This window comes from Pinus tabuliformis, chromosome 5_1 (genome assembly GCF_031772625.1).
Source record: "Pinus tabuliformis cultivar Carrire ecotype Pingquan chromosome 5_1, CPIR1, whole genome shotgun sequence".
NCBI classification, from domain to species: Eukaryota; Viridiplantae; Streptophyta; class Pinopsida; order Pinales; family Pinaceae; genus Pinus; species Pinus tabuliformis.
The window spans coordinates 897,171,351-897,196,858 of NC_142305.1; positions in this window are offsets into that span (position 1 = coordinate 897,171,351).

The window sequence follows — 25,508 nt, forward strand, 5'->3', positions numbered from 1 at the left end:
CTTATGATCAGTCACAGTGAACAAGCATGTAAGTAAGGAAAATCTAGGTTGTTGATGGAAAAGAATCCATGGCCGTTGGATGACCACAAAGGTTTGGTACCCCTGGGGTTTCAAGTGGAGCACCAAGGGAAACTCCTGGGATCAAATCCCTGGTATGATGTGGCAGTGGGCCCTGTTTCCCAACACAAAATGATGAAGGGAAGACCCAAAGTTAAATATCATGGGAAAGCTCCGCGATGGAACCCACAATTATGTGGTACATGGTGTTGAGTATGTGACAAGGGATGACATCACCCCAAACCCCAAATCCCAAACCCCAAATATTTTGGGTGCATGAGATAGTAAAATGCTTGAGATCTAGGTCCTAGAGTGACTTGGTGTGTGTGGGGCCCATTCAATGGGATAAGCATTGTGTGGTGTGAACACATTTGCGTATGGGTAAAGAGGGTGGCAAGATTCAATGCGAGGTGTGTAATGCCATGTAGCTGGAAATATTGTCTCCTGAAGTTTCAGCAGGGAACAATGTTTAGAATTGCTGAGATTTAACTCTTGGGGTGATGTGGCCTTAGAGGGCCCACACTCGCATGTATCCATCGTATATAACATACGTTATGTTATAGTTGGTTGTGAGGACTTTATGAATGGGGTTATACATGACCTAGTTTGAGCAGGTCAACAATTGCCACTTGGCACAACATGGCATGTGATTTGACAACCACGTGGGTGCCATGTGGTAGTTTAAGCTAACATGGCTCAATATGATTGGCCAAGACTCTAACTAACCATATATTTCAATCCAAGAGTCGTATTTAAGATAAATTTTGTATCCTTAAAAGGTATTTATGAGATGAACATAATGATTCTATCTATTTTACATTTTGAATAAGTTATAAGGGGTCAATAAATGTAGACCCCATTTCCTTAATGTGACTATGGGAGTCGGGTTTTCATGGTAACCACCTCCAGCTAACCTTAGTGGGGGTTAGGATTAGTAGGGGGTGCGTTATAGAGTTGTATTAGAGCTTCTAGGTTCAACACTTGAGCTGGATGGGCTCTATCACAAAAGTACCTAAGTGAAGGTTCAACACTGGACCTTGAAGATCCAACGAGGCCTTGAAGCCTTGTGATGAGTGTTGGAAACCCAATTATGGTTATGGATTGATTGTGTGTATGGTTTGGTGTATATTTTTATTCATGTAGCATGGCACTAACAATGTATTTTATTTTGTTGATATTAATTTTGTAGCTAGCTTCACACCATCAGATTTCCATTGACAAGACAAGGTGATAGTGTTTATTATGCATCTGAATTTTTTGTTTTTCAAATATAACAATGATGTGTATGTATGGAACCACATAAAATACACTAAGGCCTAAAGGGATAAATGTCAAGGACCTTAAGAAAAAAAAAGGGTGGTACAACATAGAACCAATAGACCAAGGAAGGAATACTAAAATTGTGTTGTATAACTTCGACCAATCACAACACAGACATGAAAAGGAAAGATCAATTAAGCAATGAGAAGAGGTATAATCACCCGACTGGATGGACATGTTGAGAAGCATGAGAGAAGAAATAAGGATTTGTAAAGATGATAATGAGAGGCTTGTTAGAGTGCAAGAAAAGGAAGGTGAAGCCAATGTAGTCATTATGAAAATCCTATCAGTACTAAAAAGATAGAGGAAACATGAGTTAGGGATCAACCATAGAGACATGCAAAGCCCATTAAGGAAGGAAGAAAGAACCAATGGGGAACATGGGAGTTTTGTGAGATCAGAGTGGGACAAATCATAGATGATGAGTACACAACCAAATTCTTAAAAATTCTAAGGTATGTTCCATACCTTAAGGAAGAGAAGGTGAAGATTTAGAGGCATGCTTGTAGATTTCCACAACCTTTCAATGATAGAATCAGGTTTGATGAGCCCAATTCACTAGAGGATGCAATCCAAAAATTGAATCACTACTATGAGAAATCTAGGCATAAGCCTGAATATAAATCAAATTGGAAATTCAAGGGAAATGCCAAGTTTAAATGGAAAAGGTAAAAGGAAACTAAGGGAGTGAGTGTGACCCCTGGTAACGAAGAAAACTAGCAGAAGTCCAATGCTACCAGCAGAGGCCATTCTACTCAAGATGAATCCAAATTTTATGAGAAGGGTCTGTATAAGTGCCAAAATAGTGGAGAAAATCACCTAAGGAAATATTGCCCACAACACAAGCATGTGGGCCCGAGACTATACAATGAACAAGAGGCAGAGACAATAAAGGACGTAGCTCAAAGTGTACTCGAAATTTATGATGTAGTGGATAATCACAAAGCTAATAATTAGGAAATGATTATAGAGATGGAAGGTATGCTCTTTGGCCAAAACATTTATGTTTTGATTGATCCTATTTCAAATTTTAGTTATATCAATCCCTCTGTTGTTGAGAAATGCACATTAACGAGTCTTGGCTTGTTCAACTAGCCACATTGATGAAAATAAGAGCGGAGTATTGCATGAGGGCTTGTCAAACTGAGTTAAATATGATGCCAATGATTGCAAATATCAACGTACTACCATTGGGAGAATATAGAATATTTTTGGGAATGGATTGGTTATATGCTTATAGAACCAAGGTTGAATTCTTTGAGAAGACCATCAAATGCCTAGATGAAGTTGGAAAACATATAATATTGTGTGGAAAGAAAAAAGCCACTTTGGTGAGATTAATTTCAACTATGCAAGACAAAATAAGCCGAAGAAAGAGATGTATTTTATTTTCTATAAAAATATCTAGAAACGTTAAAGCTAATGGAGGTGTTGAGAATGATGACAATGATATCTTGATGAGATATGTGTTTCACAACAATTTTTAGATGTATTCCTTGAAGAAATTCATGGTTTTCCTCCTCATCAAGAAGTATAATTTTCCATTGAATTAGTGCCATGTGTAGCTCCAACATTCAAAGCTATGTACAGAATGAGCACACTAGAATTAGTTGAGTTGAAGCTACAACTCAAGGAGATGTTGGACACATTTTACATAAGGCTAAGTATGTCTCCATGGGGAACACCAGTTCTGATTGTTAAGAAGAAGGATGGCACACTCAAGTCGTGCATTGATTATAGGAAATTAAACAAGGTGAAAATCAAGAACATATATCCATTTCCACAGATTAATGATCTATTCGATCAGTTAAGAGGAGCAACAATAGTATCCAAAATTGATCTGAGATCAGGATATCATAAGGTGCGTATAAAGGATGAGGATATCCATAAAATAGCGTTTAGAACAATGTATGGGCATTATGAATTTGTGGTAGTTCCCTTTGGGATTTTTTTTTTTTTTTTTTCACGGGTGGTTCATGGATACCCGTGGTCACTGGGTGGCCGCTACGTCCACGGAAATATCTGAGCTTGATCAAGGGTATCAAGCCCCACAGCCAATAGCTAGGCCTAACCTCAAGGGCTTTGGGGAGAATTGACCCTGTGACCTCCTGAACGGCGAGGCACTTATTTGACTAGTTGAGCTAACCCTTGGGGATACAAATTCCAATCCCCACAAGTTCCCTTTGGGATTACCAATGCACCTACAATGTTTATGTGCATTGGGAACAATGTGTTGCTTCCTTACTTTGAGAAGTTTGTCATAGTTTTCAATCATGACATTTTGGTATATTCAAAGACCGAGGAACATGAAGAGAATCTGGACACAATACTACAATTTCTAAGGGAGCATAATATTTATGCTAAGCTTAGTAAGTGTAATTTATTTTAGTCACAAATTCATTACTTGGGACACATTGTCTTAAGGGAGGGAGTAGCAGTTGATCCAAAAAAGATCAAGGTCGCCATGGAATGGCCAACACCTAATAATGTGGCTAAAGTTATATCCTTCATGGGACTGGTAGACTATTATAGGAGGTTCACGAAGAAATTTTCTAAGATTCGCCATCCAATTACTTCTTTGCAAAATAAAGGGAAGCGGTTTGAATGGATAATTGATTTTGCTGCAAGCTTCAATTAACTTAAGAAACTATTGATCCTGAAAAGGATTTTATTTTATTTACAAATTCCTACAAGGAGGGAATTGGTGGATTCCTGATGCAAGAAGGCCAAGTGGTATGCTATTAATCTTGAAAATTAAATGATCATGAAAAAAACTATGTAATACATAACTTGGAATTGGATTCCATCATCCATGCATTGAAGAAGTGGAGACACTACCTCATTGGTAGAAAATTTACTCTAATGACCGATCATGGAGGGTTGAAATATTTTCTCGATCAACCTATGCTTAATGAGTTTGATTTTGAGATCAAATACATTAAAGATAAGGAGAATATGGTTGTTGATGCACTTAGAAGAAGAGTGCAAATAAACCACCTAGAAGCCATAAGTTCTTATGGGATTGACGTTGAAGAGTAAATAAAACGTGATGGATAGTATGATGAAAAGTATCAATAAATAAAGTAAAAGTTACAACAAGTTGGTGAGGGTGAAAAGAATGAGGAACATAATCTTACAAGAGATGGCTTAATTTGATTCAAGAACATAACCCGTGCCAAAAAATAGTGACTTGAAGAAACTCATACTAAAAGAGTTTAATTCCAAGCCATATTTTGGCCATCCTAGATACTAAAAGACCCTCATGACCATAAATAAGTTTTACTGGTGGCTTGATTTCAAGGGATAGGTAGCTGATTTTGTTGCAAAGTGCATGGCATGCCAACAAGTGAAGGCTGAGTGCAAGCACCCAACTGGCTTACTGTAGCCTATTCTTGTACTGAAATGGAAATATGAAGTGATTTTGATGGAATTCATTACAGGGATGCCAAGGATTCCAAAATAACATGATGCAATCATGGTAGTGGTCGATAAGTTGAGCAAGGTGGCTCACTTTGTGGTTGTTAAATCTACAAATTCAGCTAGTGAGGTGGCTCAAGTTTTCATAAAGGAGATTGTGAGACTACATGGAGTTCCCAAGAAAATAATCTTGGATAGAGATGCCAAATTTACTTCAAGGTTTTGGAAAGAGTTGTTTGCAGGCTTGGGAACAGAGTTGGCTTTTAGCACAACATATCATCCTCAGACTAATGGGAAAATATAGAGAACAAACAAAATTCTTGAAGACATGCTAATAATGTATGTAATGCACTAACCAAATAAGTGGGAAGAGTACCTTCCACTTGTGGAATTTTCATACAATGATGGGTATCAGAATTCGCTAACAATGAGCCCATTTGAAGCACTTTATGGGAGGAGTTGTAACACTCATATCAGCAAGAGTGATCTAGTGAATAGGGTCCTTATTGTCCTGATATGTTGAAAGACATGGAGTAGGAAATGAAAACTATTAGAAGAAGTTTAAAAGTGGCACATGACAAGTATAAGAACTATGGGGACTAGAATAGAGTTCACAAAGAGTTTCAAGTTGGGGAACCATTGCTTTCTTGCGAGTTAGACCCAAGAAGAGCCCCTTGAAATTTGGGTCATGTGCCAAGTTGGAACCACACTTTTGTAGTCCTTTTGAAGTGCTCGAAAGGATGGGGCCAACATGTTATGAAACTAGCTCACAAAAAGATAGAAAAGATAGATCAACACCTTATAATTCAGCCTCTTCGAGGGGGAAACCTCCTTTACATTACACAAATGAACAATTCTTCGATGATACAAATGAAAAGACCCTCTTTCTATATATAGGAGTCTAAGGGGTCATCATATAATCATAGCCGACATAACAATAATAATGTAAGGGCACAATAATAACAATATTTGGCTTCTATGGGGCACAATAGTAACAATATGGGGACTACATGGGTACAACAATATAACAAGGGGGTTGTACTAATAACAATAAGGGGTTACACTAGTAGTATAGGGGCCTAACATGCCCCTCTCCTTCAAAAAGTGTTGTCCTCAACGCTTGAGTAGTTCTTGATGCTTCTGTATAAAATGCTTGTCCTCCCATGTGGAATCTTCAGCGGGTAAGTTCTTCCACTTGATGAGATACTCTGAAATTGATCGATTTCATAGCTGTCGGGTTCTTGTTTCTGTGACTGCTCCAGGTTCCAATATGATTTTTCTTCCTCTTCAAGTTCTAGCAATATTGTTTGAATTGGGATCTTTTGCAACTTTTGAATGAGTGGCCATACTTCTTCATCCTTCTTCCATTCAGCCCTTGCTTTGATACCAAATGTTATGAAACCAGCTCACAAAAAGATAGAAAAGATAGATCAACGCCTTATAATTCAACCTCTTTGAGGGGGCAACCTCCTTTACATTACACAAATGAACAATTCTTCGATGATACAAATGAAAGACCTCCTTTCTATATATAGGAGTCTAAGGGGTCATCATATAATCATAGCCGACATAACAATAATAATGTAATGGCACAATAATAACAATAGTGGGCTTGTATGGGGCACAATAGTAACAATATGGGGACTACATGGGTACAAAAATATAATAAGGGGGTTGTACTAATAACAATAAGGGGTTACACTAGTAGTATAGGGGCCTAACACAACAACTTATAGGCTAGATTGTCCTCTATCAATTAGAGTGCATGATGTTTTCCATGTTTCATTCTTAAAAGATATGTGTAAGATGCTAATCATGTGATTGATTGGTCCGTGTTACATGTAGAACGAGAGGGAGAGTTCTAACCAGAACCTCTATGCATCCTATATTGGAGGCAACTAACACTCTATAATCGTGAAATAGAGAAAGTGAAAGTGTAGTGGAGGAACTTTGGGCCCAAGGAATCCATGTCGGAAATGGCTAACTAGATGCAAGAAACATATCCTTTCTTATTTTTTGGGTAGAAGAAAATGTAAATACAATGTAAATGCTATGCACAATTATGTATATAAAGCTCCATAATCAACGATGCTTGGTCTAAAGAATGTTATTCTTTGTATGGTTATTGAACACCAAGGACAGTGTTCCCCCTAAGGGGGATGAGATTGTGACATCCCTTGGTTAATATTTTCCTATTGTAAATAATTGTAATTAATTAAAATGGGTTGAGAGGAAGGGACACATGTTCTAGATTGTTTGGGGAGGGATATTTGAGGAAATGGTTAATTTACATATATCATCCATGGGTTGGATGGGAAGTTAAAGGGATGAATGAGAAATCAATTTAACTAAAAATAAGAGGACATGTCTAGGTGTCCTTTAAGCTCCAAAAACAAGCAAGAAGAGGACAAAATATTGAAGGCAACACAGGTTGTGTTGTCCTGAATGGTCTATTAACATGGAGTTGGGAAGAAAATAGATGGTTAGTCTATTTGGAAAGACACACACCCCACACATGATACACACACGCATACACAACAAAGAAAAAAATCTCTCTCATTCTCTCTCATGCGCAGATACAGTGTAAAAAGGAAGAACACATTCTTCACACAAGCAACAAAAGTGAGGATGCAGTGAGAATGTTGCAAGAAAAATTACTCCAAGGTTGGAGGTGATAAAACAAAGAGCAATGATCTGATTTGGAGAAAGCAAGCTATAAAGAGAGAACTGGCTTGGTGGTAAGGCTGAGGAACCCAGTGGAAGCTTGTGGATTGATGAACCTATTGGTTAGGGAAAACTCACTCAAGTGGTTGTGAGGGATGTTAAACCAATAAGATTTTCCTTAGGGTTGAAGCTCTAGTTCTTGAATCATTAATGAAGCACCTAGAGAGGTGATTTCTTACCCATCAATAACTTATAAACTAATGAAACTTCCCTTGATGTGGACTCTCTTCTCCTGAAAGTGAGAAGAGACTCTTTGCATTGTGGTATCCTAGCATGGATGTCATTTATGTTTGAAAATATTGAGTGAAATTTTGTGTAGATGGTCGATGAAGGTAGAGTGGCCTTGTGGCATGCTGTTTTAGCTATAATATTGGTGAAGTATACCCTCAGAAGCATCTCACCTCAAGCATTGGAATCTGGCTTGGGGGCGACAACTATAAGTAACTATGGTTGTAGCTCATCTAAGGTTGAGTGGAAAGTTAGAGTTCCACTGTCACTTGTAAAATCATTGTGTTCCATAAGATAAGTGCTTACCTATGCTTCTTGTTTGAACGTTTTGTGCATATTTTTTGCATTGGTTGAATGTGGTGTTTGTGATATGAAATTGGACTCCACTCATAAAAGAGGAATGCCACTAATCCATGTAATGATGTTTAAGGAAGATTTTTTTTCTTGCGATTAATTCTAGACTACATTGTAACCTTAATAATTGGTTAAATGCATATGTGAAATCTCTTGTTAAAAATACTTCTATGTTTATTCTGAGATTGGAAATTTAGTTCAGTGGCACATATGCAACCTTTCTATATGAAGAAATATGTGACTATATGCATTGGGCTATATTTTTCTCATTTAATCTTAGAAGAGATGGCGTATATATATATATATATATATATATATATATATATATATATATATATATATATATATATATATATATATGATCACATGTGTATAGACGTCCATGGCCATGATTGAGGTTTGTTAAAGCTCTGGAGGGATAGATTGGAAGAACCTATATATGCCCTTGTATGTCATTGACTGTGTATCAAAGGCCTGGTTGGAGGCCTTGTACATTTAATAAGCGATTTCTAAGTGTGGGGATAGAACTATTTTAAGCCCAAGGCACAAGATGTTGGGAGGAATTGGCTAACCCTCCTTAACCTTGTGATCAACTGCAAGCACACAAGTAAGGAAGATTTGGCTCGCTAATGGACAAGCGCCCATGGCCATTGGATGACCCCGAAGGTTTGATACCCTAGAGGTTTAAATTGAAGCACCAATGGAAACTATGGGGATAAAATCCTTGGGATGATGTGGTAGTGGGGCCTTTTCCCCAGTGCAAAATGATGAAGGGAAGACCCCTAGTTAAATATTAAGAGAATGCTTTGTGGTGCAACCCACAATTACAGGGTGCATGGTATGGAGTATGTGATGAGGGATGATGTCACCCCAGGGCCCGAACCCTAGATATTTTGAGTGCAGGGCATAGTCGAACACTCAAGATCTAAGTCCCAGGGTGACTTGGTGTGTGTGGGTCCCATTCAATGGGATAAGTGCCATGTGGTATGAATGCATTTGCGTATGGGTAAAGAGGGTGACAAGCTTCAATGTGAGGTGTGTAATGCAACGGAACTCGAAAGATTGTCCCAACAAGTTCCAATGGGGAGCAGTATTGAGACCCTCAAAGATTTAACTCCTTAGGTGACATGGCCTTAGAGGGCCCACACCTACATATATCCATCGTATATAACATAAATTATGTTATAATTGGTTGCAAGGACTTTATGAATGTGGTTATATGTGACCTGGTATGAGCGGGTTGGAAACTGACACTTGGCATGACATGGCATGTGATTTGGCAGCCGCTTGGTAGGTTAAGATGGTGTTGCTCAATATGATTGGCCAAGACTCTAACCAACCATATATTTCAATCTGAGAGTCAAATTGAGACAAATTTTATATTGTTGGAAAGGTCTCGATGAGATGAACACAATGATGTTATCTATTTTACGTTTTGAAGAAGTTGTAAGAGGTCAAAAAAATTAGACCCCATTTCCTTGATGTGAATGTGGGAGTCTGGTCTTCATGCTAACCACCTCCTGCTAACCTTAGTGGTGGCTCATATTAGTAGGGGGTGTTTTACATATATTTAACACCTTCTAAAGAATGAATGCATTATAAAGTGGTCGCTCCAATTCAAGCACACAAGCCTTTGTCATTAAGTTCGCATGTTCATGAAATATTATAGATGGAGCTTTGTGCTTGATGAGGGGCATTGTGCTTATGTACACTCTCTTATACACTTGTAATAGCTTAGCTTCTAACCACTTTGGCAGGTGTTGAGGTGTTTTGTTCACATGTATGTTTTGTGGTCTTTCGTGGGACATCACCACCATCAATCATGTAAAATTTACATTTATCAATTGGGGTTTTTTAAAATTTTAATGTTTAAAAGTTATATATATATATGGGTTATTTCTGGTGGTGGGATGAAGGAATGGAATCCTCATCACCCAAATTAATTCTTGCAAATGATATGACATATGTTAATAATATTACCAGAATATGTATATTAATCATACAGTTTTGTGTGTGTGTATATATATATATATATATATATACTCAAGGTTAGCTAAATTTGATATTGTTTAGAGTTGTTGTTGATTATGGGTTCGACTCTCTTTGATTCCCTTGGGCCAACGTCTTTGTGAGGAAGTACTCTAGATTTTCTCATGCTTTCATTCCAAATGTGTGTGCATGTGCGTGTGCATGTGTGTGTGTGTGTGTTTGTGTGTATTACTCATATATAGTATATATATATATATATATATATATATATATATATATATATATATACTCAAGGGTTAGTTCAATTTGGTGGTGGGACGAAGGAATGGAATCCTCATCACCCAAATTAATTCTTGCAAATGATATGACATATGTTAATAATATTACCAGAATATGTATATTACTCATACAATTTTGTGTGTGTGTGTGTGTATATATATATATATATATATATATATATATATACTCAAGGTTAGCTAAATTTGATATTGTTTAGAGTTGTTGTTGATTATGGGTTCGACTCTCTTTGATTCCCTTGGGCCAACGTCTTTGTGAGGAAGTACTCTAGATTTTCTCATGCTTTCATTCCAAATGTGTGTGCATGTGCGTGTGTGTGTGTGTGTGTGTGTGTGTGTATTACTCATATATAGTTTTATACCTATATATATATATATACTCAAGGGTTAGTTCAATTTGATATTGTTTAGACTAGTTGTTTCTGATTATGGGTTTAACTCTCTTTGATTCCCTAGGGCCAATGTCCTTGTGAGGAAGTACTCTAGAGTTTCCTGTGCTTTCATTCCAAATGTCTATGTGTGTGTGTGTGTGTGTGTTTCATGCTATTTTTAATAATCATGTTTTAAGTAAGTTTTAATATTGGTTTTTATATGCTTTATAGTAAGTCTTTTAAAATTTGGTTTTAAATTACAAATTACATTAATAATAATATTATTTTTATTGTTCTGAGGCTTCTGCGATTAGTCTCTTGTGTATTGTTTTCTTCTTCCGGGATTATCGCATCCATGATTATTTAAATCAACGTTTCAAGCCATCCACTGTGGCTCATCATCAGGATAGATCAAAAGACGTATAAGCTAGATCTCAATGGGATGTATATGTAGAGGTGTGAGAGAAGAATGATGGTAGCCGACATGTTTTTAGGTTAGGTTAATTAGTAATTAATAATATTTAATAATTATTATAGTTAGTCATCTTATAATATTAATTTGGGTTATAAATCAATATTAAACTTATTTTAATTGTAATTAATATTAATTTTAGTTTCTTTTAATTATAATGTGTAATGATAAGAATTTTTATTTTTAATAATATTAATAACATTGTTAAATTCATAATTTATTATCATATTTATAATTGAGTGTTTTTTGTTTTATATGATATTAATTAATTTTAATTAATATTTTTGATTTTTATAAATTTGTTTTATGTGAATTTAATTAATTAATTTTAATTTTAATTTTATTATATTTTAATTCTTGTGTATGTTTAATTATATATAATTTAAACTTTTTTAGGTATATCCTAGGTTATTCGATTTTTATAAATTTGTTTTATGTGAATTTAATTAATTAATTTTTATTTTTATTTTATTTTAATTTAATTCTTGTGTGTATTTAATTATATATAATTTAAAAATTTTCATATTTGATTTTTATAAATTTGTTTTATGTGAATTTAATTAATTAACTCTAATTAAATTTTATTAATTTTTATTTTTATTTTATTTTAATTCTTGTGTGTATTTAATTATGTATAGTTTAAATTTTTTTTTAGGTATATTCTTAGTTATTTAATTTAGTGAAGGTGATGTTGATCTTAATGATTGATTCAAATTTTTGATATGTTTAGGATTAAATCACATTAATCATTTAAAAAAAAAATTTCTTAGTATGATTAAATTCAAATTTAATTAATTTAAATTAATTATTCAAATTTATTTATTTAAAATTTTAATATTTGTTTTTAAATATATTTTTAACATTTATGTTTATTTTATTTAAAAAATGTGTTTAATGTAAATAACATATTTGTTGTTTGTTTAAATTTATTTATTTAAAATTTTGAATATTTGTTTTGAAATATATTTTTATTATTTATCTTTAGTTTATTTAAAAAAATGTTTTTAATGAAATTTTGTATTTTTCATATTTATAATGTAATAATGTTTTTTGTTTTTTTGTTGTTTTTTTAACGAAATTATGTTTTTTCTCATATGAGGGTGAGAATGCGGGTAATGGTGGAGAGATAATAGAGAAAACATATTAACACGAGGGTGGAGGTACACATTTTTATGTTTTTACTATTATTTCCCCCACTCTCCCCATTAGATACCCTCATCTATGAGGGTGGGGGAAATAGAGAAAACATAAAAGCCTAGATACCCTCATCTATGAGAGTGGGGGAAATAGAGAAAACATAAAAGCCTAGATACCCTCATCTATGAAAGAGTGGGGTGAGGAAATAATAGAGAAAACATAAAATGAGGGTCAGTGTGGAGAAAAATAATATAGAAAACATAGAAACTCATGTATGAGGGTGGGGTGGCAGAAATATAGAGAAAACATAACATTAGGGTCTAATATTTTTATTTTCTTTATTATTTCCTCACTCCCCACCCAAATACCATCATCTTTGAGGATTCTCCTTCTTATTTTGTTTTTTTGCTTTATATTTTTATTTATTTATTTTCCTTTTTCTGTGATTTTGTGTAATATAATGTTGGCTTGCGAGGCATGGGATCTAAAATGTTAAAATTTTATGCCTCCAAAAAAGACCTTGTTAATGATATTGTCTCTTTATGGTTACATTTTTATTCTTTTCGATTACATGATTGATCTTAAGATTTTGGTTCTAAGGGTACCAGTGGACAAGGGCATAATTTCATGAAATTACAATTTTTTTTAAATGGGGCCCACTAGAAGCACGCTTTTAAATTTTGGGGTTGAATCATTTTAAGATTTTGGTTGAAATGGAACTTATTAATAAGTCTAAAGGTTTCAAAATAGTTGGAGTTTTAACCTCGAAAATAAGAGCATGCTGTTTTTAACAATAGTTTTCAATTTGCTTGTTGATTTTAAGGCTTTTGTCGATAACATTGCCACATTATTAAGTCCATGCTTGGAAAAGGTAGTAATTTTAAATCTTAAAAGAAATAAGGTGCTACCAATAGCACCACATTTTGAAACATAGATTGTTTTTGGTTTTCTTAACCTAAAAATATAGTTTTTAGGGATAGAGCTTTGTTTTGAGATTGTAGTTATTGTTAAATCAATAATTATGTTACTCATTCAACTTTAACTCTAATAATTATGATATATCACAATGTATCATTTCTCATAATAACATTCACAAACAATTGATGTTGAATCAATCAAGACATATTGTAGAAAATCTGTTGTAGGTTAACCCAATAATGCAATAAAAATCAAAGCAGAATATTATAACCTACTTCTACTATCAATTTGCGGAAGCTTAAAGAACGAGCTGAACAATATAACCAAAAGAAGAAGAATCAATGGCACAATACACATGAAAATACTTCGGGGAAAGCCTCAGCTAAAAATCCCACTCTATTTTATTATCATACATGTGGAAATACATAGGAATTATACAAAGCCTTAGCTCTCACAACTAGCCAACTCTCAGTACAATCCTCACAGATGTTCACAGGCAATATTGGCTTCTCTCTAGCCTTCCTTTCTGCCCTCCAAGCTCCTATTTCCTTGTGCTATTCCTTGTGGATGATTCTCCTATTACCAAGTGGAACACTACTCTCACACACTTTAAAACTGCGCAATCCTCAAGGAATGATGCCTTGATTGCATGCATGAGTTTCTGATGAGGGAATCTTCAGTTAACTGGAGTAGCACTAGTTGAGTGCATGCATGCATCAACAGACTATTAACTCACCATTAGTTCCTCAAACAGTTTGGAACTAATTTAACTGGATTTAACTTAGTAAACTGAGTTAACTAATTACAACTCAAATATAACTCAATATTATCTCCTTAATTTAAGGGATAACTCTTGCATGACTTCAGAAATAATTCTAACTTGAATTTCTCCAACTAATTAATTCCTTGTGAATTAATTAATTATTTCCAAGTAGTTGTTAAGACTAAATTTGATTTTAATTCACAATTTAATTCAAGGACAAATTAAATTGGAATATTCTTGTTGCCATATTTCAAAACTCCCTCTCAACAAGAAATGGATTATCTGCCACCCCGATCATGTCTTTATGGAACTCAAATTTACACTTTGACAATGCCTTTGTCAAAATGTCAACATCTTGCTTCTCTGTCGAAATATACTACAGCAACATGATCTGTGAAAAGCCACGGGCAACAAATCTTGCCTTATGCTTCTCCACACTACCATCAACAGCTTGATTTACCTTGTAAATCCAACAGGAACTCACAACTGACTTGTTCTCCGGTCTCAGAGCCACATCCCAAACACTATTACGAACTATGGAGTCATAATCCTCCACCATAGTATCAACCCAAATCGGCTGCTTCACTACTCCCTCAAAGGAAGATGGCTCGGTCTCAACACATTCCCTAGCAAGGGCCATGTATCCAGTGTACCTCTCAGGTGACCTCCTCAGTCTGCGCTGAGAATATGGTGCTCCCACGTTCTCTCTCGCATCCTCCAACAATCTATTAGCTTCTCTTGTGCACTTCTGTCCATCTCTGGAAGACTCTGCTTGAGTGGATGTCTCCACTCTTGGAACCTCTGCATGCTTTTGCTCCGCATTAGTCTGAGGCTCCTCCTCCTTAGGAACTAACAGTTCCTCCATAGCCTATAGTTGGAGCTCCCTCTCAAGGGAAACTCACATGACCTTCTACTCATCAAACTTGAGATCTTTGCGAACCACTGTCCTCTGACTGGTAGGCAAGTACACCCGATAGTTGTGAGGTGTATCAGTGTACCCCACAAGTATCTCCAACTCTACTGTCGGCTCAAGCTTCTTCCGTGCATCCTTTGTCACATGGAAATATACCGATGAGCCAAAGATCCTGAAGTGACCCACATTTGGTCTCTTACCGTAGAAAGCTTCCTCTGGTGTCTTCATCCCAAGTAAGCGATGTGGGCTTCTATTCTACAAATAGACCGTTGTGTTACATGCCTCAACCCACAAGTGAAGTGGTAGGCCTTGGTCATGCAGCATTGCCTGTGCTGCCCCTACAATAGTTATGTTCTTCCTCTCGGCCACCCCATTCTACTGTGGGTTATGAGGTGTCGTCAACTCTCATTTAATTCCTTCTGCTGCACAGAATTCCTTAAACTCTTGAGAGACATATTCTCCACCATTGTCACTTCTCAAGGCCTTGATCTTCTTCCCTGACTCTTTCTCGACCAAAGCTTTGAACTCACAAAACTTTGTGAAGGTTTGGTCCTTCTTCTGCATGAAATAAATCCAGCATTTACGAGAATAGTCATTAATGAAAATCACATAATACCTTTGCTTCGCTGTGGATGCCGTCAAGAATGGTCCACACAAATTAGTATGAACTCACTTTAAGATAGCCTCTGCTTGACTGTCTCAATCATGAAAGGAATACTTGGTGTACTTTCCCAAGGTACAACCTTTGCATGTGTCAACTTGCTCAAGTTTACCTTTGGGAAGTCCTGTAGATATCTATTGCATTATCTTCAAAGCCCCATGAAGCAAATGGCCCAACCGCCTGTGCCACAACTCGCCAATGTGTTGGCTTTGCACTAATTCTTCTTTCATACTCAATGCTGCACAATTATCTACCTCTAGTTTATAGAGATTCTTCACCCGAATACCTATCCTCTTGGTCTGACCATTGTCTATGTGTCTTAGGAACACATTTTCTTTACTGAAGACAACATCGTAGCCTTTTTCCTCCAACATCGCGATCGATACCAAGTTCTTCTTTAGTCCAGACACATACATCACATCTGTCAAGGTGAGAGGAGCTCCATGCTCCCTCTAAAAAGCAACTGTGCCCACTCCTGAAACACTATACCTTCCATCGTCACCCATCTCTATGTGCATCTTGAGGTCTTTCTCCTCCAAGGCACTGAATAAATTTTTATCACTGGTCATGTGGAATGAGGCTCCACTGTCAAGATACCAGACACAACCCATCATCGATGACACCATGCATGTGATGAGGGTAAAGTCCATTTCAAACTGAGAGGCTAATGCCTCACCTTCTGATCCTTCCGAGGATCCCTTCTTGGACTTCTTCGATGGGCAATTAGTCACATAATGTCCCATCTTGTGACAATTAAAGCATCTTACTTTAGACATGTCACCCTTCTTCCCTCCATGAGAAGAATTTGATTTAAAATGGGAAGCCTTCCCATTCCCTTTCCTTGCCTTACTTTCTAAGGCCAGATTTTCTTCATCATCATTCTTGGATGAAGAACCATCTCGTGTGCTCCTCTTGATTTCCTCCTGCATAAGATCTGACTACAGTCGTTCCCAATCCAACAGTTTCTCCCTTCCATTCACAGAGTCCTGGTAATTATTCCAACTCTTTGGAAGGCCAAGGAGAGCGAGGCTCACCATATCCTCATCGACAATAGTTATTCCCACACTTCCAAGCTCATCTCTGCAGGTGGTGAGCTTGTTCAGATATGTGGAAATAGTATCGCCCTTCTCCATCTTGATTCTTCGAAGCTTATCCTTGAGCGCCAATTTACTTTGGTTGCTATTGTTATGGTAGAGGTCCTTCAATGTCTTCCACATTGAAAATGGAGTATCCTTCCCATGGAGACTCGAGACAATATGGTCTCAAAATCCCTCAAGCATGATCCGTCTCACCTTCACCACACACTTCTTCCACTCAGGCAACTCTTGTGCATTAGTTGAAGCTCGCTTTGGGATTTCTTAATCAATGAATTCCTTCAAGCCATTGTCTTCTAATACAACCTCCATTCTATCTTTCCATGTTATGCAACTCGAGCTACCTTCCAAGGCATACTCGAGTCTCAAGCCATAGAACGCCATTGGCCAACCTTGAAGTATAATATTAATTCGATTTGCACCTGCAACCTCGAAATTCAAACTTCGAATTCTCTTCTTAGTATATTGTTCACAACTCCGATACCATGTAGAAACTCTCTACAAATCTAGCTTTGGTATCATGTAGAAAATTTGTTGTAGGTTAACCTGATAATGCAATATAAATCAAAGCAGAATACTATAACCTAATTCTACTATAAATTTGCATAAGCTTAAAGATAGAGCTGAACAATATAACCAGAAGAAGAAGAAATAATCAAAAAATACACATGAAAATACTTTGGGGAAAGCCTCAGCTAGAAACCCCACTCTATTGTATTATCATACATGTGGAAATACATAGGAATTATACAAAGCCTTAGCTCTCACAGCTAGCCAGCTCTCTGTACAATCCTCACAGATGCTCATTGGCAATCTTCGCTTCTCTCCAGCCTTCCTCTCTGCCCTCCAAGCTCCTATTTCCTTGCGCTGTTCCTTGTGGATGATTCTCCTGTTACCAAGTGGAACATTGCTCTCACACACTTTAAAACTGCGCAATCCTCAAGGAATGATGCCTTGACTGCATGCATGAGTTTTCTTTATAAGAAAACACATGCAATTGATAGTACACTTCCCTTTACTTTAATCTCAACTGGGTCTTTCTCATAATAGACATGCATGAGTTTCTGATGAGGGAATCTTCAGTTAACTGGAGTAGCACTAGTTGAGTGCATGCATGCATCAACGCACTGTTAACTCACCATTAGTTCCTCAAACAGTTTGGAACTAATTTAACTTGAATTAACTCAGTAAACTGAGTTAACTAATTACAACTCACATATAACTCAATCTTATCTCCTTAATTTAAGGGATAACTCTTGCATGACTTCAGAAAGACTTCTAACTTGAATTTCTCCAACTAATTAATTCCTTGTGAATTAATTAATTATTTCCAAGTAGCTGTTAAGACTAAATTCAATTTTAATTCACAATTTAATTCAAGGACAAATTAAATTGGAATATTCCTGTTGCCATATTTCAACTAACCTAAAAATATAGTTTTTAGGGATAGATCTTTGTTTTGAGATTGTAGTTATCATTAAATCAATAATTATGTTACTCATTCAACTTTAACTCTAATAATTAAAATATATAATAATGTATAATTTCTCATAATAACATTCACAAACAATTGATATTGAATCAATCAAGACGTATCTGCTACTGTCAATGTGAAATCCATTGATAATGTATCCATGAGCCATCGATGTTGAATCTTTCAAGTTGAACTTTCAGAAGTTCGTGTTGATTGATAACAACTTTGATAGCCAAAATTACACAATGAAGACACTTGTTTTTACTAAAATTGTTTAAACAATGATAAATATGACAAATTCAAAATTTCCTTAATTAAAATCATATTTAGCTTCTATGAATTATAAAACCACCTATGATTGAAGGCAAGCTCAACTTTTTGGAAATAAACAAAATCACTTAAATAACTTAAATTTGAATGAAATAGGACAAATTAAAATAAACGAGACACCTACTTGTTCAATCAAAGGAGGATTGAACTTATTTGACTCTAACTTACTTAATCAATTAATAAATTTGAAACCACCTCATCCCCCCACCATCCCCCTTTTTTTTTAAATAATACATTATACTTTTCATGATTGATCAAAATACTCAATTGGCCTATATAACCATTTAGCATATAATTGGTTGATCCTATAAAACATATCAACATAATTTTAGTCAATTGCAGTTATCCCGAGTGGTTGGGAGGAATGATTGGGAACCTCCCCACCTGGGTTTAATTCCCACAAATGACATGATGAACTTTGAAGTATTGGATGGAATATGTATATTCCTATATATATATATATATATAGATAGATAGATAGATAGATAGATAGATATACCTCATTACTATATTTTGTTGAGATGTTGTCATTGATGGTAAAGCAAAGGGTCAAAATATCAAGAACAAACCAAGGAGTTATTGTGTTAAGACATTGTGTTGACCATCCTTTAGTACCTATGTCTTCAACTGCTCATTATTTGTACAATGTTGAACACAGATAACAATTCTTTTCAGGATACCATAGAAGTGTTTGGCATATTGACCTAGTGTCTCTTAGAAATTCATGTGAGAAGAAATTGGCCTGATTACTTTCCTAATGGTTACATAAAAAATGAATACAACGATTATGCGTTGACTAGATTGAGGTGATTTTTATTTGTTAGATTGGGAACTACAAATCAAGCATTTTTAGAGGAACATTAAATGGTATAATGTCTACAAGTCGGCTCTAATATACAAGTCGACTCTCCAAAAGACATGTCCATTCAATATGGGATTCAAATTGTATAAATACAACCTCATTTGACCTCAAGCAAGCATCCAAATTGATCAAGCATAGAATAAGGAACTAGGATATGAGGAAAGTGAAGAGAAGGTTCACAGCTCGTGAACCAAGGAGCAAAACAAGGAGAATAAGGTGGGTTTATCGATTGGAATATTTTGGTTGTCTTCTGCATTTTTCATTGTGTTGTCTTGAATCAAACTCAGTCCTTTTGGTGCATATTCAACCCAACAAATAAGGAATAACTCAATAATTACAAAGGAACACTATTCTACCTATCTTGATTTGATAGCAACCCTCTTCTCTGCTAAACATTCAACCCATCTATGGCTCAAAATTTTGGCCCATCTATGGACCATGATTCAACCCTTCTATGGATCCATCCTCAGAAAAACAACCATTAACACAACTCAGTCCAAACCTCAGTTTTGTGGGATGGACCTTGACTTGAAAGGAGTAGGGTTTGGGCTTATTAGATCAGTCCTCTAGGAGCATACCTACTTGGTCTTGGAGAAAACCCAAACTTGTCATGAACAAACCTATTTGACCTAGGAGAATACTACAATTTTTCCTCTTGTGAGAATAGCATAGACACTTTTGGAGCAGAATGTTGAGGGCAGTAACTTTGCATCTTTTAGAAATTGGAATTGGTTTTTGAAGCTGATCCTTTGGAGCTGAGTTGAAGCATTGTTGGAGCTGTTCTTGGATGCCTTGTTTAAGACTTGAAGACAATTTTGGAGTAGACATATTGTAAATACTTGAGAAACTTATTGAAGTAGATTTATTGAGATGATATAGATCACCTGTTGGAGCACACATCCTTATCCACACTTGGAGCATCATTGAGGACATTCTTGGAGCATTCTTGAAGATATTCCTGGAGCATTGAACATTCTTGAAGAACAACCTAGTAAAGCATTGTTTAAGATCTTGTTGGAGTATTGTTGGGACCTATTAAAATATGAATAGATTTGGATACACTTTCAATGAATCTTGAAGCCTTGAATTGAACCAAAAGTACCTTGGAGGCCATATAGAAGAATTTTTTGAGGTAAGCCTTGGAGAAGTTTGTGAAGCATTATTGAAGAAATATTGGAGACATCCTTGTGCATTGTTGAAGAGATATTTCAAGTCTTGTTTAAGAATCTTTTGGAAGAATTAAAGCAATATTGGATCTATCTTGAAGGAATGAAGCAAATTAAGAGGGTTAGAGCCCTAGAGGATTGGATTCCTCATATAAGGTTGAAGCCTTGTAAGATACCATGTTGGACCCTGGATTGTTTTTAAGGATTCGAGTCCTCATAAGAGGTTGGAGCCTAGTTGAGACCAAGGTTGGAGCATCGAAGGAGTTGGAATTTTATTGGACAAGTTGGAGCCTGATTTTTGTAAGAGGTTTGAAGTCCTTGTCATTTTCATTGATAAAATTATTTTTTGTTGCTATACATCTTGTGTTATGGTTTAACTAGTGATCTTAACTGGCATAATTTAACAATTGTAAAGAAATAATGATTCACCCCCCCTTTTAGCATTTCCAACATATTTGGGATGAAATTCTAACATTTGAATTGACGTTTGAAGAAAAAAAATAGTTTCTATTTCATGGTTTTTTAGTCCCTAATAAAATTCCCCTATTCTACATCCTTGGAGTCATGTCAACCAATCAATACTAATGATGTATGTTAATTGATGTCATGTTTTCCTATTAAATTTTAATAAAGTTAATGTTTATTCTAGTGGAATTACAACACTTATGCTATATTTTTTTGTTGGGTTGAATACCAATGTGTATTTTATTATTTGGACATTTATAATAGAGGTATTTTTTACATTTTAAAAATAAAAACAAGAAAGAAACCATATTTTTTTGTAAATAGTTGGGATTAAGTGATGTATTAGAAGTGGTAAATCACACCTACATTTGGGTAAAAATTCTAACACTTTATCATTACTTACTTTGATGCCAATAAATAAAAAATTGTAATTTTTCTATTGTGAGAATAGTTTCATCACAACTATACTACATTCTTCATCATTGGTTTATAATTTCAATTTCAATACACTTTGGATGAAATGTGGCACTATAATTAAACATTTTTGTGATATTACATTGGTATTCCAATAGTATAGTGGCATTATTTTAACCATCCTACTAACCATATGTGATTCTTATGAACAATCAGTTAATGTCTGATTAAGATCAACACACAACTTTATAACATGATTTCGACACACTACCAATTTAAATCCAATCATCCCAATAACCATGCATCACATTCAAAAGAAATTGTTGTGGATTTTTGTCAGTATTTTGACTAAGTTCCAACATTATAGTGATGCATAAAGAATTCAATGTCTATGCATGTGTTTCAGTTCAATACTTCTTAGGTGTCATAAAGACATCAAAAGATGTAACACCTCAATGGAATAAAGCAATCCTAAATGCACTGAAGGTGTTGCTAAGATGTCAAAACAAGGTTGGAACAATGGTAAATTTGTTGTTATTTGTAACACTTATGTTGTTAAGGTATCATAATTTTGAAGTGTTCTAAATTAAAAAAGAAGAAAAAAAAAAAGAGGACAAATAAATCCACTTTTCACACATGCAATCCCCTAATTAATAGTCAAAGTACTAATCTCTCTTTTAAGAAAGTGAGTCCTAACTTGTGCCTACTAAATTTATTACTTTGGTTGTAATCTTATTATATAAAATACACCATAATATTAAATTATGGTTGGGAGGATAAAAGCAGAAGCAATATATATATATTTTTTTCTTTTCGCTATACATAAATTATTTGTCAGCACCCAATCCCAATAAACAATTACCAAATCATAAGAGTATATAAGTTAGTATAACACTTGGGAGAGTGCTTGAAATTCATACTATGGTTTTAAAAATCTAGGGCTTTTGAGCTCATTTTTATAGTGAACCTACGATGGGGAGGGTATCCCTCTCCTTTCACAACATCATCGCAAGGAACTCGAATCTGCAACAACATCTGCCATCGACTATGGGAGGCAAAGGAGAAAAGACAAAGGACAACCATGAAGCAAAGGATAATTAGGAAATTGACACACCAACGAATTAACAAAGCCATATCAATATAAATAACCCACAAGCACGTAGACAATATACTTTCACTCCTTAGGTCAAACACATTCCAAACTATGAAATAACATCCACAAAATTGTTGAAAATATCCAATATATGTAGGACCACATATTAGTAGGATTCTTTTAGGGAATATGGCTGACAGAGAAGGCCCTAATATGGTGGAGTAAGACATTCCATAAACTAAAGGGCCATTTTGAAGTAAAGCTAGGATTAAAGGGATTTTTTCAAGATAATTTTTAACAACTTGGAGGACAAAGAAAGGATCTTGGAAAATGAACCTTATTTCTTCAACTCGATAGGTTTATATCTCCGATTTTGGAAAGAAAACTTCAACTTTGACAAATAAGATTGCACAGTAGCCCTTGTTTGGAGATGAGTGTACTCCCTTCCATAGGAGTTTTGGGAAATGGAAATATTCAAGGGCATTGGCAGTATTGTAGGAAGATATGATGCGATCTTGGATGCTACAAAATAGGGAAGTATACCTTGTATACTAGAATTTATGTATACATAGATATATATAAATCCCTTCTAGCTTCAATACACCTTAGCTATAGGGATAATACATGGGTGAAAATAGTGTATTATGAGCACATCCCATTTAGGTGTCGAAAATTCCATGAACATGGCCACTTATTTGGAGATTTTCCATTCAACCAGATCTAATAACCCAAAACACAATTAAAAAAAGATGCACATGGGTTTGAAAAAGTGACAAGAAAGAGGAGAGCTAACATAAGTCCCAAATCCAACCCTAAAATCATTGGCCCAATATCAAAAAACAAATATGTAGCAATGCATGACAAAGAAGAGGAAAGTTAATGCAACATCCCAAAAAATACAAAAAAACAACCACAAGCCAAATTAGAAGAAAAAATGAGGTTAAAAGGCTCAAAGAAAAGGAAAATTGAAAAAACAACACAGGAGGAATGTAAATATGACAAAGGAAACAGATAACCACTTAGGATTCAAATGAAGGGGGAGATATGGAATTAGAAGATCTCGACTTATAGGAGCTAGAAACAAATTGGAAAACCCAAGATCTCAAGACCATGTTGGAGTAACAGATTCAATAAATAAAAAGGTTTTACATTAAAGGTCTACATCAATAACCATGAAAGACAAATATCAAAGGCAAAAGGTATGTATAATTCTCATGAACCACTGGGTTTCAAAGCAATTACTCCAAAGAAAAAACCAAAAAGGAAAAAAAAGCAAGGATATAGAAGAAATAAGCAACTTTTACAAGAACTAAGAGAGTTACTTCTTGACTTAAGAAGAGTAGCCCTTATGATAGAGAAATTAAAACCCTCCCCATCTAATCATTAATGGAAATAATATCATGGAATATGAGGGGCTTTAATGAAAAATCCAACTAGAGATTCCTAAAATCAAAAATCAAATTGAGTCAATTGACTATCATCATGATTCAAGAAACCAAATGTAGAAATGGAAATTTAAATAAAGTTTCTAGCATGTGCTAGAAAGGATGTGAGTCTATAGCCATTGATGCCCATGGTGAAACATATGTCATTTCCCTCATTTGGAAACATCTAAAATTACTCTACAAAATTACGACACTACGGAAAGAACAATAACACCTATGATTCCAACCCATAGGTTCAACCCACTTAGGATATTAACAACTTTTTATGGCCCTAACCAACAAGGAGAGAAGGCAATCCTTCGTGATGAAATCCTTCACATTTCCTAGCTCATCTATCCAAATTGATAGATTCTTGGAGGAAATTTCATTATGATCAAATCATTAGAAGAGAAAAGAAGAGGGATACAAAAAATGGAGATAGAGTTAGAAAATTTTAAAATCATGATCATTCAATTGAACCTAATAAAAATTGACACTATAAATGGAATACATACATGGAACAACAAAAGAGGAGGAGATCATCAAATAACTTCAAGGGTGGATTGAATTTTAGCAACAAAGAATCTCATCATTCTAGGAATATATATGGAGGCTTCCATATTACTAGGTGCATGTTGTGGTCATTAGGAAATCAACTTAAATCTAAACTGGGATGGTAGCCCAATAAACCTACCCTTTAGGTTTGAAGCATTCTAGTTGAATCATCTAGATTTTCATAAAATATAGCTACCTGGTTGAAAGATGCACCAATTTTTTTTGGATAGACAATGTATAAATTTTAGGAAAACTAAATTATATTAAAAAATTCCCAGGGAAATGGAATAAATAAGATTTTGGAGATATATTTGAAGTGCAAAAATTTCTAAATGAGAAAATGGATAAAATTCAACAACAAATCATAGAAAAAGGCAGAATAGAGGAGCTCTAAGAGTAGGAAAGCCAAGCACAAAGCGTATTGAATAAAGAAACAACTAGGAAGATATTTATGGAGACAAAAATCTAGAATAAAATGGATTATTGGGAGAGAAATGCAAAATTATTTCAAAGACCTATGATAAAAACAAGCAATATAACAAAATTAGGGCCATTAAAAACCGCCAAGGGGAAAGCCTAGAAGAGCATAGAGAATTGAACAAGAGTTAGTAAAATTATATAAAAAATTTCTCAATGAATCCATCAAGGATACAATAGAAGCCATTCACAACCTTATTTATGGTACATCATCCCCCCTGCCCCCCTCATCAATTCAAAAAAAAAGTGCAACTTTGCTAAGGGAGATCACCATGTTGGAACTGTAACAAGTTATAAAGGAGATTTGAAAAGGTAAGTTCCCTAGACTATATGGATTTATAGGTGATTTTTTTCAATATTGATGGACTATATTAAAAGAAGAAATATTAGAACTAATTAACGAGTCAAGGAACCCCTACTCAGTTCATCCAAAATTCAACTCCACTTTTATTGCGTTGGTGCCTATGGAACAAAAGGTCAAAGATCCAAGAATATTTAGACCCATAGCCTTATGTAATGTTATCTTTAAAATCA